The 19,300-nt window shown below is 29.7% G+C and overlaps 1 non-coding gene across 1 annotated transcript; it reads left to right on the top strand.

The window, feature by feature from the left end:
- Positions 1-18,248: 18,248 nt before the first annotated feature.
- LOC139865292 (small nucleolar RNA R71) lies at positions 18,249-18,355 on the top strand. Its single transcript, XR_011764817.1, has one exon. It is a non-coding gene; the product is annotated as a small nucleolar RNA R71 (small nucleolar RNA).
- The last annotated feature ends 945 nt before the right edge of the window (positions 18,356-19,300 follow it).

The raw sequence follows: 19,300 nt of genomic DNA, 5'->3' as shown, positions 1-19,300 counted from the left end.
AACTAGGTTTAAGATAAGTCTGTCGTACCACTAAGCGTGGAAAGCTAAATGTTATGCAATTGAGTTGTTGAGGGGTATTATTGAAGAATCATTTAGAATACTACCTTTGTATCTACATAATCTTAAATTGTGTAACCCATAGAGCGTAAACATTCGAACTGACAACAAAGGCAGATTTGTTATGAGTTACATGTCCATTGGTGCAGCGGTGTGTTAAACACTCTCTTTCTATACTTATTAATTAATCTTATCTTTCTTGTCTAATATGCATTACTTTTTTATGTAGATATGTTCGTTTGGTAGGTATATACGTCGATAATCATAATCGATGGAGCTCATTTAAGGGGGGTTACTTGGGGACTAACCTAATTGCAGTGGCTATGGATGCTAATAATGGAATTTTTCCATTAGCCTACGATATTGGGGCAGGAGAGACAACATATCGTTGGACATGGTTTCTTGGGAATCTCAGAGACACGATATAGTCTTCCAGTTATTGTATTAAGAATCTTACCATTGTATCCGATAGGTCACCCGCAATAGCCGCAGGCATATCAATTATTTTTCCATAAGTATTTCATGCACTATGTTGTCATCACTTGCTAATGAACCTCAAAAGCGCATATAAAAGGGTTAAAAGTTACGAATGGCACTACTGGAAGATGTGCAAGGCGTATAGAAAATCTGATTTTCAATACCACTATAATATTCTCTGTAGACGTCTTCCAAATTCGGCACAAAAACTCACTGAAGTAGGGTTTAATAGATGGTCGTGACATAGATGGTCGCGACATCATGCAGATCGTGTTCGCTATGCTTACTTTACTAGTAATACTGTAATAGTGTTGAGTCCATGAACGCATTGTCAGTTCATGCGAGGAAACTACCAGTTACAATGTTACTCGAGTTCTTTAGAGCTTCAGTTCAACAATGGTTCTGGGAGCCTCGTAACACGGCTGCTGGTATAACACCTGTAACACCATATGCAGAACATAAATTTGGTAAACGAAATCGTAAGTCTTTGAATTGGACGGTTAAACTGATCTCTAAAACAATTTTAGAGGTGTTTGATAGTAGAAAGGGAGGGAAAGTGAATCTAGCAGAACAAACATGCACATGCAAATAGTGGCAGTTGTCCGGTCTGCCTTGTGGACACGTAATGGCAGTAGCAAGGTATTTCAACCAACGAGACGTGACTTGTCACGTTCAGGGATTTTTCACCACTGTCACTTACAAGTCCGCGTACGAGGACGAAATTCACCCGCTAGATCATATCTCTGAATGGGAGGATCCAGGAAATCTCCCAAATGTCCAACCTTCGGTTCTTAAAAAAAGGAAATCTGGTCGACCAAAGGGTACTAAACGTATACCATCCAAAGGAGAAGAGAAACAAAAATCTACAAGAAAATGCAGTCGTTGCTTAGAATATGGACATTGTCGGTCAGTTTGCACCTCACAATATGATCTATCAAATCAAACACATAGGTCAAAGTCAAAGTCAAAAACAAAGGCAAAGCCGAAGGCGAATGTGAAAGGGAAGGGGAAAGAAGAAGAGTCATGCTCAACCCAATATGACGCAACTTGAAATTTGAGGGTGATTAGCTTATTATGTTTTGTTTATGGAATCTTGTCAATCGTTTATGTTAGTTATGTTGTCGGTGTGTGTCTTGTGTTATTTGTTGTGTAATAATTGGTGTGTGAGATAATAAACTATCTAATGTTTGTCACTTTTATTAAACAGAGGTTGATGGTGGACTACAATGGAAATACAATACACACGTCAAACATACAAAACAGAAAGTTAAAACATGAAAACACCTACTCAAAAGTAGTCTGCATCTCAAACGTAGTATACTGCTTAACATAATCCCAAACATAAAAATAATCAAACATTTCGCCATATTCAAGTTCGTACTGTTTTTCAACTCGGCCCCTAAATTCGTGAGAACCTTTCGTTTCTTACTCCTACGACTTAATCTTCGCGATATTGCATGCCACTTACGACAATGTTACATCAATTCAGACCATTTGGACATTAATTGTGTTAGAAATCGGGTATGAATTGACTGCCAGATTCGTTCTTGAATCGTGTAATCACTTTCTCTATAAAGTATTTAACCCTACGATTTCCTTGGTTGCACGAACTCTTTACAAGGATAAGACAAGAACGCAATCAGTGTTTTTGGCAATGAAATCCCTGATCAAATTGTTAGAGAGTCTATGTGTGTTTACTGTTGGTTTTATGAATGCAGAATGAACAATAATTCGTTCATAAAACTGTTATAGAAATAGTTAGGAAATGAAAGGGTGTAGCCCTTCATTTATGGCGGGAAAAACGGTTGAATGACACCCTTTCAATAAAACGTATAGTAACAGATAGTGTCATTTCGGTTGAGGTTTCGGGAAAAACGGTTGAATGCCCCTTGGACCCCGCCAGGGGCGCTGCCCCTTGGACCCCGTAAGGGGGCGCAGCCCCTTGACCCCTACATTTACGTGACAGTTAGCAGCCAACTCTTACAGGCATGTACTCCACACTCTCCGAACCCGTTGTTAAGTATAGCTAGCTAACACCTGCATTCAAGTAAATCGCAACTAACTAAAATCCACGTTGGATGACACTAAAATTACCAAAAAGTTGGTCCCTTGTTTGAGTGACGCTTGGACTCCTTTGGTTAAAACTATTCGTAACCAAAGACCAAAATAATACTCAATACAAGTGTTTCCAATGCAACCTCGTCTTCTAGATAAGAAGCTTTATTATTCAACTTCAAGGATTCAAGGAATCTAGCTCAATAGACTTTTGTATTCGTAAAATTGAAATTATGGTAGCACGTAAATACCTAGATGATGCACAGATATCAAAGTTTAACTTGATCGACGAAGAGCTGAAATTGACAGCGTCACGCTTTTGGAAATGAAACCCTTCATCAATTTAGGCGATCTTTGTGATCTGGCGCCCTAAATTTATGAATAAAAACTTTATAGGCTTCAATTTTATCGCGAGTGTATACGTAATGATTTTAATTCGGGATTCATACAGAGGGATTTTGTCGCAAATTTGGTCAAAAATTTTAACCATCCGGTCAACTAAAACTATCTACAAATTACAGAAGTAGAAAAAATTACTCCGTTAATCCTCAAGTTTGTAAAATATTGCGTTGTAGTCATTTATTTTTTTACTCATATTTACACGAATTACATATTTGGTCCCTCAGCCTAATGATCATCAAAAATTTCGTTAAATCTTATCATATACAAGTAGGGATGGCAATGGTCACCCGATCTAGTGGATATCCTCCCGATCCATCCGATTTTGATGGATATGGATGAACCTAAATGGATATGAATACGGATATAGATGAATCTAAATGGATATGGGTGAAAATTTTCGTCCATAGATATATACATTAATACCCGAAATACATATACAAATATATAAATATAGATATATACATACACACTTACTATTAAAAATGTATTTATCATTATACATACATTTTGCGTTGCAACTATATAATGAATTAACTCATTAAGTAGGGTATATTATAATACAACACGTATATCTAACAAAATAAACATACAAATTACACATATAATTTGTCATAATATATGTCTGATAGTGTATCCAACGAAGTCTATTCTATTTTTAACAAATATTACACATTTTTTGTATAGATTTCAATTATGTCATGTATATCAATTTTTGTTATATTACGTTTTTGTTTTAATCGCATATTTAGAAATATTATAATTTTTTTAAAATATCTAATGGATATCCATTAACCTGCTTAATCCATTGGATATAGATATGGATGGATGAAATAAAATTAAATGGATATGGATATGAATATGCTGAACAAAAATAAATGGATATGGATATGGATACCGCGTCACTCGATCCATATCCGATCCATTGCCATCCCTACATATGAAGCGACCCGTCCTAATCCATGAGGACGAATACAATAACATATGGTTACATTGCGAGGTATTTGACCTCTATATGATACATTTTACAAACATTGCATTCGTTTTTAAAAGACAAACTTTCATTACATTGAAAGTTAACAGGTATGCATACCAATTTATATTATATCCAAACTATAATGACTTAATCTGTCATTTATTTAATAATAATCTTTATGACTTCAACGGCTCGAATGCAACGTCTTTTGAAATATGCCATGAATGACTTCAAGTAATATCTTTAAAATGAGCAAATGCACAGCGAAAGATTTCTTTAATATCTGAGAATAAACATGCTTTAAAGTGTCAACCAAAAGGTTGGTGAGTTCATTAGTTTATCATCAATAATCATTTCCATCATTTTTAATAGACCACAAGATTCTCATTTTCCATAAATATCAATACACTCACAAGTGCATAAAAATCATTCATATGATGGACACCTGGTAACCGAACTAACAAGGATGCATATAGAATATCCCCCGCATACTCGCAAGTATGCTATATAACGGCAATCGCAATCACCTTTTTAAAATCGAAGTACTAAAGCATTCCAAATTCCAGAATGGGGTTTGTTAGGCCCATAGATCTATCTTTAGGATTCGCGTCAATTAGTGGCCATTTTCCTAATTCTTAGGTTACTAGACTTGAAGGGGCGATATTCGATTTCGATAATCCAACCATATAATGTAGTTTCAAGTACTTCTGTCTATTTCGTCAAACATTTATAAAAACATCGCATGTATTCTCAGTCCTAAAAATATATATTGCAAAACCATTTAAAAAGGGAGCAAATGAAACTCACTCTACAATATTTTGTAGTAAAAATATTCATACAACGATACTGAACAATGAGGGTTGGCTTCGGATTCACGAACCTATATCATTTTTATATTTATTAATATACATAATTGTAATCGAACACATATATATATAAATTTATTAGTTATATCCTTTTTATATTAATAGTATATATATGTTTCATATATTCATTTTGTATATAAAAAATATTAATTTTTGTTATGTTATATGTATTAAATATATCATTTTTATATTTTTAATAATAGTTATAATAATACTAAAATAATATTAATAATGTTAAAAATAATTATAATACTTAATGTTATTAATAAGATAATAATGTTAGTAATTCTATTAATAATAATAATAATAATGATATTAATGATAATAAATGTAAAAATATTAATTTTATTGTTAATGATAATTATGATAGTGATTTTAGTAACTACATAATAATACTGATAACAATAATAATGATGGTTTTAGTGATATCAAAATAATAATTTTTGTAAAAATGATAATAGTAATAATAGTAATTTTTTAATAATAACAATACTAATAATTGTAATCATATTAATAATAATGATAATATTTATAATAGTACATATGTTAATAATAATAATAATAACTCTAATATTTATATAATGATACTAATACTAATGTTTATGAAAATAATAATAAATTTTTATTATATTCATAATAATAATAATAATAATAATAATAATAATAATAATAATAATAATAATAATAATAATAATAATAATAATAATAATAATAATAATAATAATAATAATAATGATGATGATGATGATAATAACAATAATCGTAGTAATGATAATAATACTAAAATGATAAATTAATAATGATAATAACCTTAATAATACTTATGATAATAATAATAATTATTATTATTATAATACTTATAATAACAATAATAATAATAATAATAACAATAATAATAATTATAGTAATAACACTAATAACAATAATAATAATAATAATAATAATAATAATAATAATAATAATAATAATAATAATAATAGTAATAATAATAATAATAATAATAATAATAATAATAATAATAATAATAATAATAATAATAATAATAATAATAATAATAATAAATACAAATGAGAAAACTACCTCACAATGAAAAAGTCCCAAAAAAAACTGCCCACGCCCGGGCTCGAACCCGAGACCTCTCGCTAACCCGTAAACACTCCTAACCATTACTCTGTTTCTGCTTTTCTGTTTTAATCCCAACCGAAATGTTTATAACCCATAACCTATTTCTATCTTCTTCTCCCTATTAAACTGTAATCGATCAGATCATTCCCTAAATCAAATGAAGAGTTAAGGTTTGAATTATATTGCTAAATTGAAACAGAAACGTGTAAAGTTTGATTAACTTAATTAAAACAGTTTAAAAAAAATTAAAATAAAAACTGTGTCAGTAACAAAATATGTTTTTGAACTTTAAACATGATTTTGAATTTAAGAATGTTTTAGACTTCGATTGCAACATGAAATATGTTCTAAATCTATCATAGAAACTATCTTGATAATTAATTTGACTTAAAACCTTGATACGATTACGAATTTTACGATGAACACCAGTTTGACTTTTTTAAAAAATTCAGTTTGACTTAAGAATTAGAACTCGATACTAAAAATTGGTGATTGAAAACTTCTAGATAGTTTAAATGATGGAGTTTTAACAATTCTGCATTATTAGAATTTTAAATTTCATTTGAATTTGAAAATTGAATAAAAAGTTTCAAGAACAGAGGTAGTCGACATGTTCTTGAATTTTTCTGATTAAATTCGATTAAATTAAAAGCTATAAAAGTTGTTTATGATTTAGTTGTTAATATAAGGTCGTCTGATATCAATTACCAATGAATGTGATCGATTATATATTGTATTGATGGTCGACAGGATATTCGTTTGATCCAGAAAAAGATAAAATAATTAAAAGTTGATTAACAAATCTGTACGAATGAAAATGATATGTAACAAATCTGCGACCAAAACAAAACTGGATTACAGTTGATTGCTACGTGAAACGGATTCCTGATTCCAAATCTATATGTACGATTTTATCTAAAAGATATTATTAATAATTATTAATAATAAATAATAATAAATAATAATAATAATAATAATAATAATAATAATAATAATATTAATATTAATAATAATAATAATATTAATAATAATAATGATAATAATAATAACATTAACAATTATGATGATAATAATAATCATCATTAACAATATAAATGATAAATTGTCTTATTTATATGATAATATTAATAATGACTTTAATAATAATGGTAATTATAATTATGAAAGTAATAATAACATTAATACTTCTAATAATATAACAATAATATTACTAACAAATATATAATAATTTTAGTAATGATATTAATAATATTAATGATACGAATATTAATTTTAATAATAAAAATGATAATTTTTTTTATTAATGATGTTATTTTTTAATAAAATTTATATTTTTAATAATGATAATTTTACTAATAATAATTATAACAATAATACTGATTATAATAATACTAATATTACTAATAATAACCATAATATTAATAATAATAATAATACTATATCCACTTATATATATCAAATTCGTATCTATAGATTATTTATTTAAATAACACTAGTCTTTATATTAATAGTGAAAGTAATAATAATATTATTAATATAATATTTCTATTTTAATTTGTAATTACATTTAATATTATAATTTATTAGTTATGTAATAACATACAATTAATATTTAATATTTATACATTACAATACATATACTATTACTAATAATAACAATCTATTTAATGATATTATTGATAATATTGCTTAATAATAATAATACTAGTAATGATAATAGTTTTAATATAATAATTATATCTAACTTGTAATTAAGTTTAATATATTACCATTTATTATATACCATCTATCAATTATATAATTTATTGAATCTTTACTATTTATTAATTATATATATATATATATATATATATATATATATATATATATATATATATATATATATATATATATATATATATATATATATATATTACATATCTATTTATACACCGATGTTCGTGAATTATCGGGAATAGTCACAAGGTAATTGCATATATGAAAACAGTTCAAAATTTTCAAGACTCAACAATACAGGCATTGCTCATCGTGTCGAAATCATATAGAGATTAGGTTTAAATTTGGTCGAAAATTTCCGGGTCATCACAACATACTACGCATTGATAATCTTATAATTTTTTTGAACGGTGATTTTTTGGCATCAGTAGATCTTTTATTTCAATGACCCTCATCATTTGTACGTAACACACACGTTCAGGCGGAAATTCAACTCGATCGACGGTACCCGGGAACACATCCATTCGAGCAGTGTTCAGGGTAGAACGAATCCGGTAAAACTTCCCTATAAGGTCATTATATAACACCATTATTGGTGTTCAATTGGTTTAAAGAAAATTATGTCATCCATAAGGATCGAACCCATGACCTCTCCTTATCTCATGACTCAAAGGACATGGGGGAACCGTTGGGCGATGCCCGCAAGTTCTCATATCTATTACATTATATAAAAGCGTGATAATAATCCTACGTGTCAAATTCTGGTTAATTCTTGCCATGTGTTAACTCCTCAATTATTCATACCCCGTGTCACTCTATAAATTATTTCCATATATTAATCAAATTATTAGAGTTCTTAATTTAATTTAATATACAGATTTCATCACATAAAATATTATATTATATTATATTATCATATAATATTATATTATATAATACTACATATTATATTATTCTTATAAAATTGTTTTAAATAGTCATAAATAATATTGATCTAAATGTTACATTGATTTAGTATAAATATTTATAATATTTATATATATAAATGGTCATATATTTAAAACTGTTTACAGTATATTTTCTTTTAATAAAAATTATAAAATTAATAGTTTTTTTAACATTATAATATTATAAAATAGTTATTTGATAATTTATATATATATATATATATATATATATATATATATATATATATATATATATATATATATATATATATATATATATATATAGATTTATGTCTACTATGCTTCGTTTGAAATTGTGATATAATAGAATTAGTTTATATTAAAAACATATACAACTAGAGATGTACATAAAATATTATTCTTAACGATCAATATTAAAACAACAATTAAGGGCTCATGTTTGGTGTTTTATCGATTATTTGTCAATTGAAGTTAAATGATTTCAACGGACGTGCTCATACTTTATGAGATAGTATTTAATTCTAATGTTTTTTATACAAATGTTATTAGTTATAAAGTATTTTTTCTATTGTAATTGTATTATACATTTGATACGTATCAATATTAACGTTATCGACTACTTATTTATACAAATGTCATGCAATGCACGGGCTCATAAAACTAGTATATTATAAATCTTATCACTTAATCTCTATATATAATATATATTCTATTATAAAAGTGTCGGTTGATGAAATCGTATAAAGCCAGTTACTTGTAAATAGGTTTACAAATTATGAATATATGGAAAAATAAATGTATCATCTTGTAAACGAGTAAAGGTATATATTCAATTCCCTTTTTGAAAGTAACATAAACACATTGTTACGCTTCATATAAACGTGCTAATATATGATGATTGATGCGTTGAAACAGTACCTTTATTTATGAACGGATTTGAATTGTTTTGTTACACGAATTGATTTATTGTATATGTGGTGTTTTAATGAATTCAGGTTGGTTTCACACATATAGGCAACTAGTCCTATTCACATAGTTTAGTTTTATAGGTAAATCCAGTGCGTTCCACAGGGAGACAGTGTTTAAATTATTTTTAATAGTCTTTGAAGTTAAACTTATTTAAAGGGGGTTTTAGATTAGGAGTTTATATTACTACATAATAATAATAAAATATAACTTAATCTTAACGTAATTATATTATTTATTAATTTATACGAATACATTATTTATAATTATTAACTTAAAAATGAATTAATTGAAACTATACTAATTGTGATCTAAATAAGTTTATTACTAAATGATAATTAATAAAATAATAACTTTTAATAAAACTAATTGATTAGAATTTTATTTTGAGCAATAAATTATAATATATAAATTTATTTAAATTAACTAAATAATAAGTTTTAATTAAATTAAAATAAATTAATAGAAATTATAATAATTAACTAATTATAAACCAATTACTTAAAATTAATAATAAAGCTTTTAATTAAAACTTTGAGATTTAAATAAATTCTAGTAAGATTAAAACATGTATTAAAGAAAATTATAATAGTTAATACTAATTATAAATTAATTACTTAAACATAATAATAAAGATTTTAATTTAAAAACTAAGATTTTAACATAATTTGCTACAGTGCTAGTATTTATACTTACGCGTTTCGCGTAATGATGTACGCGTTTCGCGTATGTTTTAAAACGTACGTGTATCGTGTGATATATACACGATCTGCGTATGATATAATCGATGTTACAAACAGTGCTGGTACAGATTTGAGTATTTTGATAAATATTTTTAATTTTAGTATATAATAATAATACGTAAATAATAATAATTATTATTATTTTACAATATGTATAAATGGGGGTGTTTACTTAAATGTATCACCTCTAGATCCAAGGATTGTTTTTGAGTTTAAGCCCTATTTAAAATGTTTTAGTAATAAACTTTATATTTTTCTTTCGAATAAATATAAAGTTATGACTAACTAAATTAAATCTAATTTTCATCGGATTCTATTTAGATGTTACTAGTCTTTAAGTATTTAAATTGAGACCCAACCCAGTTTTGACTTTCGCCAAAACCCAAATCATAACAGTTTCCCTTTTTACAATTTCACTATTATATGACTAATGATATTACCCAAACCACCGAACCTTACTTCTAATTTAGTGTTAGTAAATTAGTCATAAGTTCGTCTAGATCACTTTTAATGTTGAAGCTTAATTTATATAAATAAAAATAACTTTCGTTATTTTAATCTAACAAATTAATTGACAGGGGTTAAATATCCAAATACATAATAATGGTTCTTTTAATTAGGCTCAATGTTAAAAATACTAAAGTTACATTTTAATTCTTATAAATGATAACAATCCATTTCACTAGGGGTTCTACATCTAAGCAAATACTAGGGAAATTAACTACTCATTATACTAGGGTAAACATGAAAATATAAATATACAAACATAATAATAATGATAAAAATTGATAACGATAATTTTAATAGGATACACTTACGAAAATCTTCACTCTCATTTACTTTAAACGGTAGAAAATTACAATAACAACACCCCTTGTACTAGTACAATAATACCCTTAATCACGAACAATACACCCTTAAAACTGAAACTATCCTAAAAATTGAATCTTGAAACTGAAATAAATACAGAGTACAAAAGATACTAGAAAATAATATTGATGTGTACTGACTTAAATTTGTGTACTGTGTTAAATTGTATGTGTGAATTGTGTCTCTCTCGTACTCCTACTGTGTCTCCCTGTATGTGTTCTAGTCCTCCGTATTATAAGAGTTGAGATTCAAGTAGTAGGTCAAAAGGACTACCATTCATCTGTAAAGCCTGAAAAAGTAATAGTAATATACTCAAAAGCAACTGTCCCATGTTCATTTCAGATCTGAATCTGGACAGGAGATTACGCGTTTCGCGTAGACATCCACACGTTTCGCGTAGGAACAAATTACTACGCGTTTCGCGTGGAAAACCACACGATCCGCGTAAGTGTACCCGACAGTTTTCTTATTTTTATTTTTTCATTTGTTCTTTGTTGATCCCGTGTTAACGTATATCGACTTGGAACTTTTCATTTGAACTCTTCTCTTCGATCATCTTGAACTTGCATTCGGGTAAACATTATCTTGATATATATTTGGTTTAAATCCATCGTTTTATCGTTGTTTTATCAAACTTCAAGCTCGTGTTTACTTTTGTCGTTTTTCTCGTGAATTATGCATTTGAATGTCTTCGTTTCGGTAAAAGATGATGAAATATAAATGATATTACGTCGAAATATATGTATGTTTAAAGCAATATCAAAATACCCCACACTTGAACGTTGCTTGTCCTCAAGCAATTACATCTTCTAAATAGAATCGGAACATCACATATTTTTCCATATCGAACATTAAATCACACAACACACGCTACACGAAATGAAACACACGCTATATGGAATAAGTTGGAAACACTACACAATATTTATTGGATCACATGCACACCACACGAAATGAAATTCTGGCAACAGAAACAAAATAGAAACTCGTGATTAAGGTTTAAAAATTTGGATCCTTAGGGAAAATTGGACCTTGTGAAAATGTTTTATGATTTTATAAAATGGCATGCTAGTTTTTACACTTGATGTGTTGCACGGTGGTATACGAAATACTATTATAGTTTACTACAAAGTACTACGAAATATGATACAAATTACACAAGTTTTATTATTTATTTACGGATGGGATATACCTAAACCTTGCTACAACACTATAGGCAGTGTACCTAATCGTTGAGTAGTGTAGTTTTTAGTAAGTCCGGTTCGTTCCACAGGGAGCTAGTGATTACGTACTATATTTTTAACAACTATATTTATATAAAATATATATTATATATAGTAATATTATTATAAAAGGGGGTTTTACCGTTTAATGACCGGTTTATCGATTTTATATTTTTAAGCGTAAAGATAAATGACGATAATTAAAGTGCGTAAAATAAATAACAATATTAAAATGACAATAAATAAAATTGCGAGTAAATAAAATTACGATGAGAAATACAATAAAACAATTATGCTTATTTAAACTTCCGTAATCATGATGTTTGACTTTTTGATTTTAATTAATTGTCCTGGGTTAATTGTCTTTTGTCCTGGAGTTATTTGATACCTATATGGTTTTTGTCCATAATAGTTCATCTGTCATAATTATAAAATGCTCGGAAAATTTAACCTTATACACGAAGTCAAATATTCCAACTAATTAGGGACTCGAACTGTAACAAGGTTTTAATACTTTGTTTAATAATTACACCAGGTTATCGACTGTATGTAATCCAAGGTCTTAATACTTTGTTAACAATTACACCAATTATCCTTGTATGTAATCCACCCTTATTTTAATTAGTCCATGATTATTAATTTACCCACTTGATCAGAATGAATAATCAATTACCCAACCCAATTGATTAATTAAATGATTGTTAAAGATGTCGTATAAACGTCACTAAATAGGACATGCATAATCATTTAATAATTATTAGATTAACTAATTTGAAGATAGGTTCGACAGGCTCCAAAGAATTGTCATTCGATTAGACAATACCCCCCATCTATTAATGGTCCATGGTCCAATGTCCACAAGTGTCGGTCTTTTGTCCATACCCTAATTATGGTACAAAATTTAATAACCCAATCTTAATTTTTAGTCTAACATCACGATTACTTCGGCTCAAATAAGCATAATAATAACTTCGTTACGAGACATTAATTTAAATAATTTAAACATAGCTTACAGTGATTATTTATCGCGTAGCGTTACACGGGCAGAGCTTCGACTTAAAACGCGTAAAACATTTCTTACATTAACCCAACTAAACCATAACTTTATTAAAATTAACTTAAATTATAATATAAATATATATATATTTCTTACAGAGGAAAGAAAGAATGAAAGAGGTGTCTTTTGAAAGCCTCCGAATGCGTTGCTTTTATAGGCAAATATTGATTTGAAATTTTCACTTATGACCCCTTAACTATGCTCAATTAACAAATTTTTATTATTTATTATTATTCTTATTATGAATTATTTAAATATTATATTATATTCTTGTGCATAGTTGACTTGTACTTTCAGCTCCGTTGCGTCGAGCGTTGAAAGTTGGTTCATGTCTCGGTTCCGGATTTTCGAACGCCTTTTCGTATAATTTAATATCTTGTACTTTGCATTTTTCAACTTGTACTCTTATCATTTTAGACGTTTCTTATCAATAAATTGAACCACTTGGATTGTATCTTGTACATTTGAGCTTTTTGGACGTTTGCGTCTTCAAATCTTCATTTTCGCCTTTTGTCTTCGCACTTATTTAATATAAACGGATATTACTTGAAAATGGAACAATTGCAACTGAAAACTTGTCTTTCTTGAGGGATAATGCTATGAAATATGTGTTCGTTTTTAGCATTATCAATATCCCCATACTTGAACGTTGCTTGTCCTCAAGCAATACATAACTTGAAATAATATAATACACCACACGAATCACTTCTTTATTCTTCACACTTTATACATCAGTGATTTTGATAGAGCGGTATAAACAATGATAGTAACATTGTGGTTTACAGTCCCACATGACTATAAAAATTTAGATCCTTTGGGAAATTGGATCTTTATGAAAACATTTGATCTTTTGAAAATTCAATCTAGCTTTTACCTTAGATAAGTTTTCTGATTTGACCCACCATCGGTGTTGAAAAATATTTTTGTGGATCAATATTTTGGCTAAAAACTTTTAGGTTCGTGTAATCCACTGTTATCCCTGTATCGGAAAGCACACATCCAGTTTACTTGTTCCGTATATTACCTTTCGGCAAACTACCGTCCGGATGTAAAGGAAAGCGATGAACAAGAAATTGTTAAGGCAATGTCTAATGACATGCATTTGTTCATGGTCTAAAACGTGTCGGATGCTAGTACTATCCTTTGTAGGAGCAATAGTAAAGATCATCCTATAATTTTTCGGTCTGGCACAAGGTCCTATCTCCGACCATGCTATGCAACCACCGTTCTTAAGGTTGACACCCGATTTGGTTCAGGTAACCTAATGAATTCCGATGAATTCCCAGGATTTTACGTTCAATGGTAATGAACGCATTGAAAATAGGTTTTCAGAAAACAAATCGATTTTATTTTTGATCAAAATATTTTCTCATTCAAGCTCGAGTTTAGATATCATTGAATTCCATGAGTTTGTAATTCTCAATCTTTAAGGTCAATCTCATGGATTGAGTAATATCAGTCTTAAAAGCTGATTTTTAATCTTTAAAGAGATTATCCTTTCTGGGGGTCTGATTCATTAGTCTTATCAAGCTAATTTGCACCGCGCCCTCCCCATTTTATGAGACAGATCCTCTCATGGTTAAGATAAGTCTGACCACATGGCGACCCTGTTTGATGCTGAGGTCCGTGGATTTCCTGCTGATTTTAGAGATGACTTTTCTATATTTTTCGTCAACCTACAGCTGGTCTGGATGACAACTTCCTGACCTAAATCAAGAAGCGCGTGTCTTTTTCGGAAGACTTTACTTCCTTTTAATGATGGAATTGATTCATCGTGTAGATCCATCTTTCTTTAAAATATATTACAGTAAACCGGGTAAAACTGATTAGTATCGTCCAAAACAAAAGTACCTGCAATAATCTTGTACAAAAATATGTGATATATGTTTTAAAGAACTTGGTGAATTCTTCACTCACTTGGCTTTTATTTATGTTTTTCTTTGCCTTTTTATTCTCCTCTATTCCATTTTAAATGAATTCAAGCGTTTTGGGTTGTTTCTCAATTTATGTCCTCTTTTTATGGTAACAATAATTTCGGTATTATCAAATAGTTTTATCGTTCATAAATATGTATAAACATGATTTTGAATTCATTTAGTTGAAAATTTTTCAAATTTTCACAAAATTTGGCAATTAAAACCAAGTGTAAACCTGAGGGAATTTATAACCCTTCCCCACACTTAAGATCTTGCAATGCCCTCATTTGCAAGAAATCAGTAAAAATTTAAATTCATGAGGGTGATTAGCGTAGAAAAATGATTAAAAATACCGAGTTTGCAAACATATTGTTTGTTCGAATGATATTTTGCGTCTTGTCGTCAAAATTAGTACCTTTTGCTGAACTTAATGACAGTCTTTGAAAGTGCGCTATTTTACCCTATTTTGTATATGATAAAATACAAACATATATACATACATATTTTTGAAGTTTGGTATATAACCCCACGTTTAAAAAATTATAAAATCTAATATTTTTTTGGCATACTTTATATCAATAAAATTAAAAATAATGATAACAAAATTTGTCGCCCCGCCCTCGGGTAAAGCAATTTCGGTTCAATGACCTAGTCTTCAACTCACGATGAATTTTAGAAATCATTTTTTTCAACTTAATGAAATAAAGTAAATTTTTGTTTTTAAATTCACACAAAACTTAAATTAAAAAAAAATGCATATTAATTTTATACAAAATCTACAAAAACAAAAAAAATCAGAATGGAGGAGAAAACTAGTTCTTTAGTGTCTGCTAGTGGAAAAGACCAATCGGATTCCATTCTCGGAACTATACGAGAACAGAACAAATAACTCTAGATAATATTTTATTTTTAGAACATCTGAATCTCCCCACACTTAGGTAGCTATGGTGTCAAAATTGTGATTAACTTCATCGTCAATTTCTCTTGGACCATAATCAACTTGCATATCCGTGACTTTTGCTTTAAGCCAGTACCTAGCTTCTTCCGTAATATCCACAAATTCAACTAGTTTCGCCTTTTCTTTAGGCGACAGATTGGATACTAAACGGTTACATAACTTAAAGTTTCCCTTACTTCTAGCATCACAAACCCGTTTAAAAAGTTTCTTCATTGAACTGTTAATAACGGGGTCATTTAATTTCGTATCAATAACGGGGTTCTTTGTTATCAAGTCATCATTAGGTGTTACTTCATTTTCCCCACACTTAGGCGTTTTATTATTGCAAAGCACTACCGTTGGAGTTGGTAAAACAACATGGTTCTTACCAATCATTTTTGTTGGTTCAACGATTTTGGTTGGTGGAGATTTAGACTTTCGAATCATAAAGGTGATCGATTTTTCATCATTACTAAGTGTCATTCTACCTTTTCTTACATCAAATAATGCCCCGGTGAACGCTAAGAATGGTCAACCTAAAATTAGAGGAATGTTTGAGTCCTCTTCTATGTCAATGACAATGAATTCGACTAGAAAGGTTAAATTACCTACTTGAACAGGTAGGTTGTCAGCAATTCCAACTGAGTGCTTAATGGTTTGATCAAGGAGTCGAACACTCATATCCGTTGGACTTAACTCACCTACTCCTAATCTCTTATATAATGAAAGAGGCATAACACTTACACTCGCACCTAAATCTGCTAGTGCATCATACATGACACAATCACTAAGTAGACAAGGAACAATAAATTCACCCGGATCACCTACCCTAGGTGGAGGTTTTGGTGGAACTGTCTTCACCGGGTTTACTTCTACGGATTTTGTTTCTTGTACTTTCTTATTCTTTTTCTTCTTCTTCTTTCCAGAAGTATCACAAACTTTATTACTTATCACTTGCTCATACTCAGCTCCTTTTCTTGGAAACGGGATGGGTGGTCTGTATGGTGCCACCACTGGCTTTACATACTCGGGTGGTGGTGTTGTAACTTCTTCATTGTTACTCACATCTAAAACTTTCTCATCTTCTGGTGTTGGTTTTTCAGAATTTGTTGACACCATATTAACATTTTCATTCCGAGGAATTACTTCAGTATTACTCGGTAGCTTTCCTTGTTCCCTTTCATTCAACAATCTAGCAAGAGTACCTACTTGTTTTTCTAGATTCAAAATGGAAGCTTGTTGAGTTCTAAATGACTGATCAAACCTCTCGTTCGTTTGGGTTTAAGTTTCAATAAATTGTGTTTGAGATTCAACTAGCTTAAATACCACTTCTTCCAGATTTGACTTTTTTTCTTCGGTTTATTGTGGTGGTTTATACAAGCTGGGTCTTTGTTGATTGAAAGTGTTGTTTTGAGTTGGTTGGTTATTCGGACCTTGTTGGTTATACGAATTATTGTCGGGTCCTTTTGGATTGTAAAGAATATTTTGATTTCGATTGAAGTTTAGCCTTGGAGGTTGATAATTATTTTGATAATTATTTCCCAGCCTTTGGTTCATGTAGGAAACATTCTCACGTTGTTCCATCGTTTGCTCAATGTGACATTCTTTTGTTAAGTGCGGTCCACCGCATTGCTCACAACTGATTTGTATTGCGTGAATATCTTTAGTCATTTTTTCCATTCGTCTTTCGAAAGCATCTATTTTTGCGGAAACAGAATCAAAGTTATGGCTAGAATCGGCTCTAGCCGCTTTAGATGAATGAAAAATATCTTTTTTCTGGTGCCACTTATGAGAGTGGGAGGCTGTGTTATCAATGATCTTGTGAGCTTCGGTTGCGGTTTTCTTCATAATGGAACCACCAGCTGCTGTGTCGATGTCTTTTCGTGTGGCGATGTCTACGCCTTTATAGAAGATTTGTACTATATGAAAAGTATCTAAACCGTGTTGAGGACATCCTCTCAACATCCTTCCGAATCTTGTCCATGCCTCATATAACGTTTCATTTGGCTTTTGTACGAACGTGGCAATTTCTCCTTGAAGTCTCACGGCTTTAGATGCTGGAAAGAATCTTTGAAGAAATTTCTCAACTAAAACATCACATGAGTCAATCGTTCCTTCAGGTAACGATTCTAACCAATCTTTGGCTTCTTCCTTTAAAGTCCAGGGGAACAACATATGATAAATAGTTTCATCCTCAACTTCTCGGATTTTAAATAGATTACAAATCCTATTAAAAGTTCAAAGATGTTCGTTTGGATCTTCTTCTGCTGTACCACCGAATTGGCACTGATTGGTGATCATGTGTAGGATTTGTCCTTTGATTTCAAAATCTGACGCTCTAACATCTGGCTTAATAATGGCGTGACCTTGGCCCGTGCGTGTAGCTCTCATTCGATCTTCCATACTTAGAGGTCCCGTTATTTCTATTTTTGAATTTGTTGAATCCGAATCACTAGAAGATTCTGATTTAACGGTTTGTGGTTCAGGAGGAATGATTAGTGGTTCAGGATCTTGGAATTGTCCTTGAATATCCTCCGGGTTCTTGGGTTAAAAAAAATGGATTATCGAAAATTTGAGTTGGAGTACTTGGATTACTAGATGATGATTCTAAAGATAAATTAACGACGTCAGTATTGGCTAGATGTCTTGATCTAGTTACAGGTTTGCTCGGTGCATTCACTGAATATCCTATTAGTTATAAAAATAGAAAAACTTATATAAGTTGTCCAATTAATAGACTTTTCTGATTTTGCCCACGTTTCGAATAGCCAAAAGATGCCGCACGAAGCCAGGACCCTTTAAATCGGAAGCCCACAACTTGCCACTAACAAATCCAACTATTACTACGAACCAGAAAATTTGGATACCTATTAACTTAACCGCTTAAAATAATTTTTCTTTTCCGTTTGAGATATTAGAGAAGAAGTAGAGAAAATTTCTAATTACTAAAAACTAAAGCGTCGAGAAATAAGAAAGAAAAAGAGCGCG

This window comes from Rutidosis leptorrhynchoides, chromosome 8 (assembly GCF_046630445.1).
Source record: "Rutidosis leptorrhynchoides isolate AG116_Rl617_1_P2 chromosome 8, CSIRO_AGI_Rlap_v1, whole genome shotgun sequence".
NCBI classification, from domain to species: Eukaryota; Viridiplantae; Streptophyta; class Magnoliopsida; order Asterales; family Asteraceae; genus Rutidosis; species Rutidosis leptorrhynchoides.
This window is presented reverse-complemented; position numbering and strand designations above follow the sequence as displayed.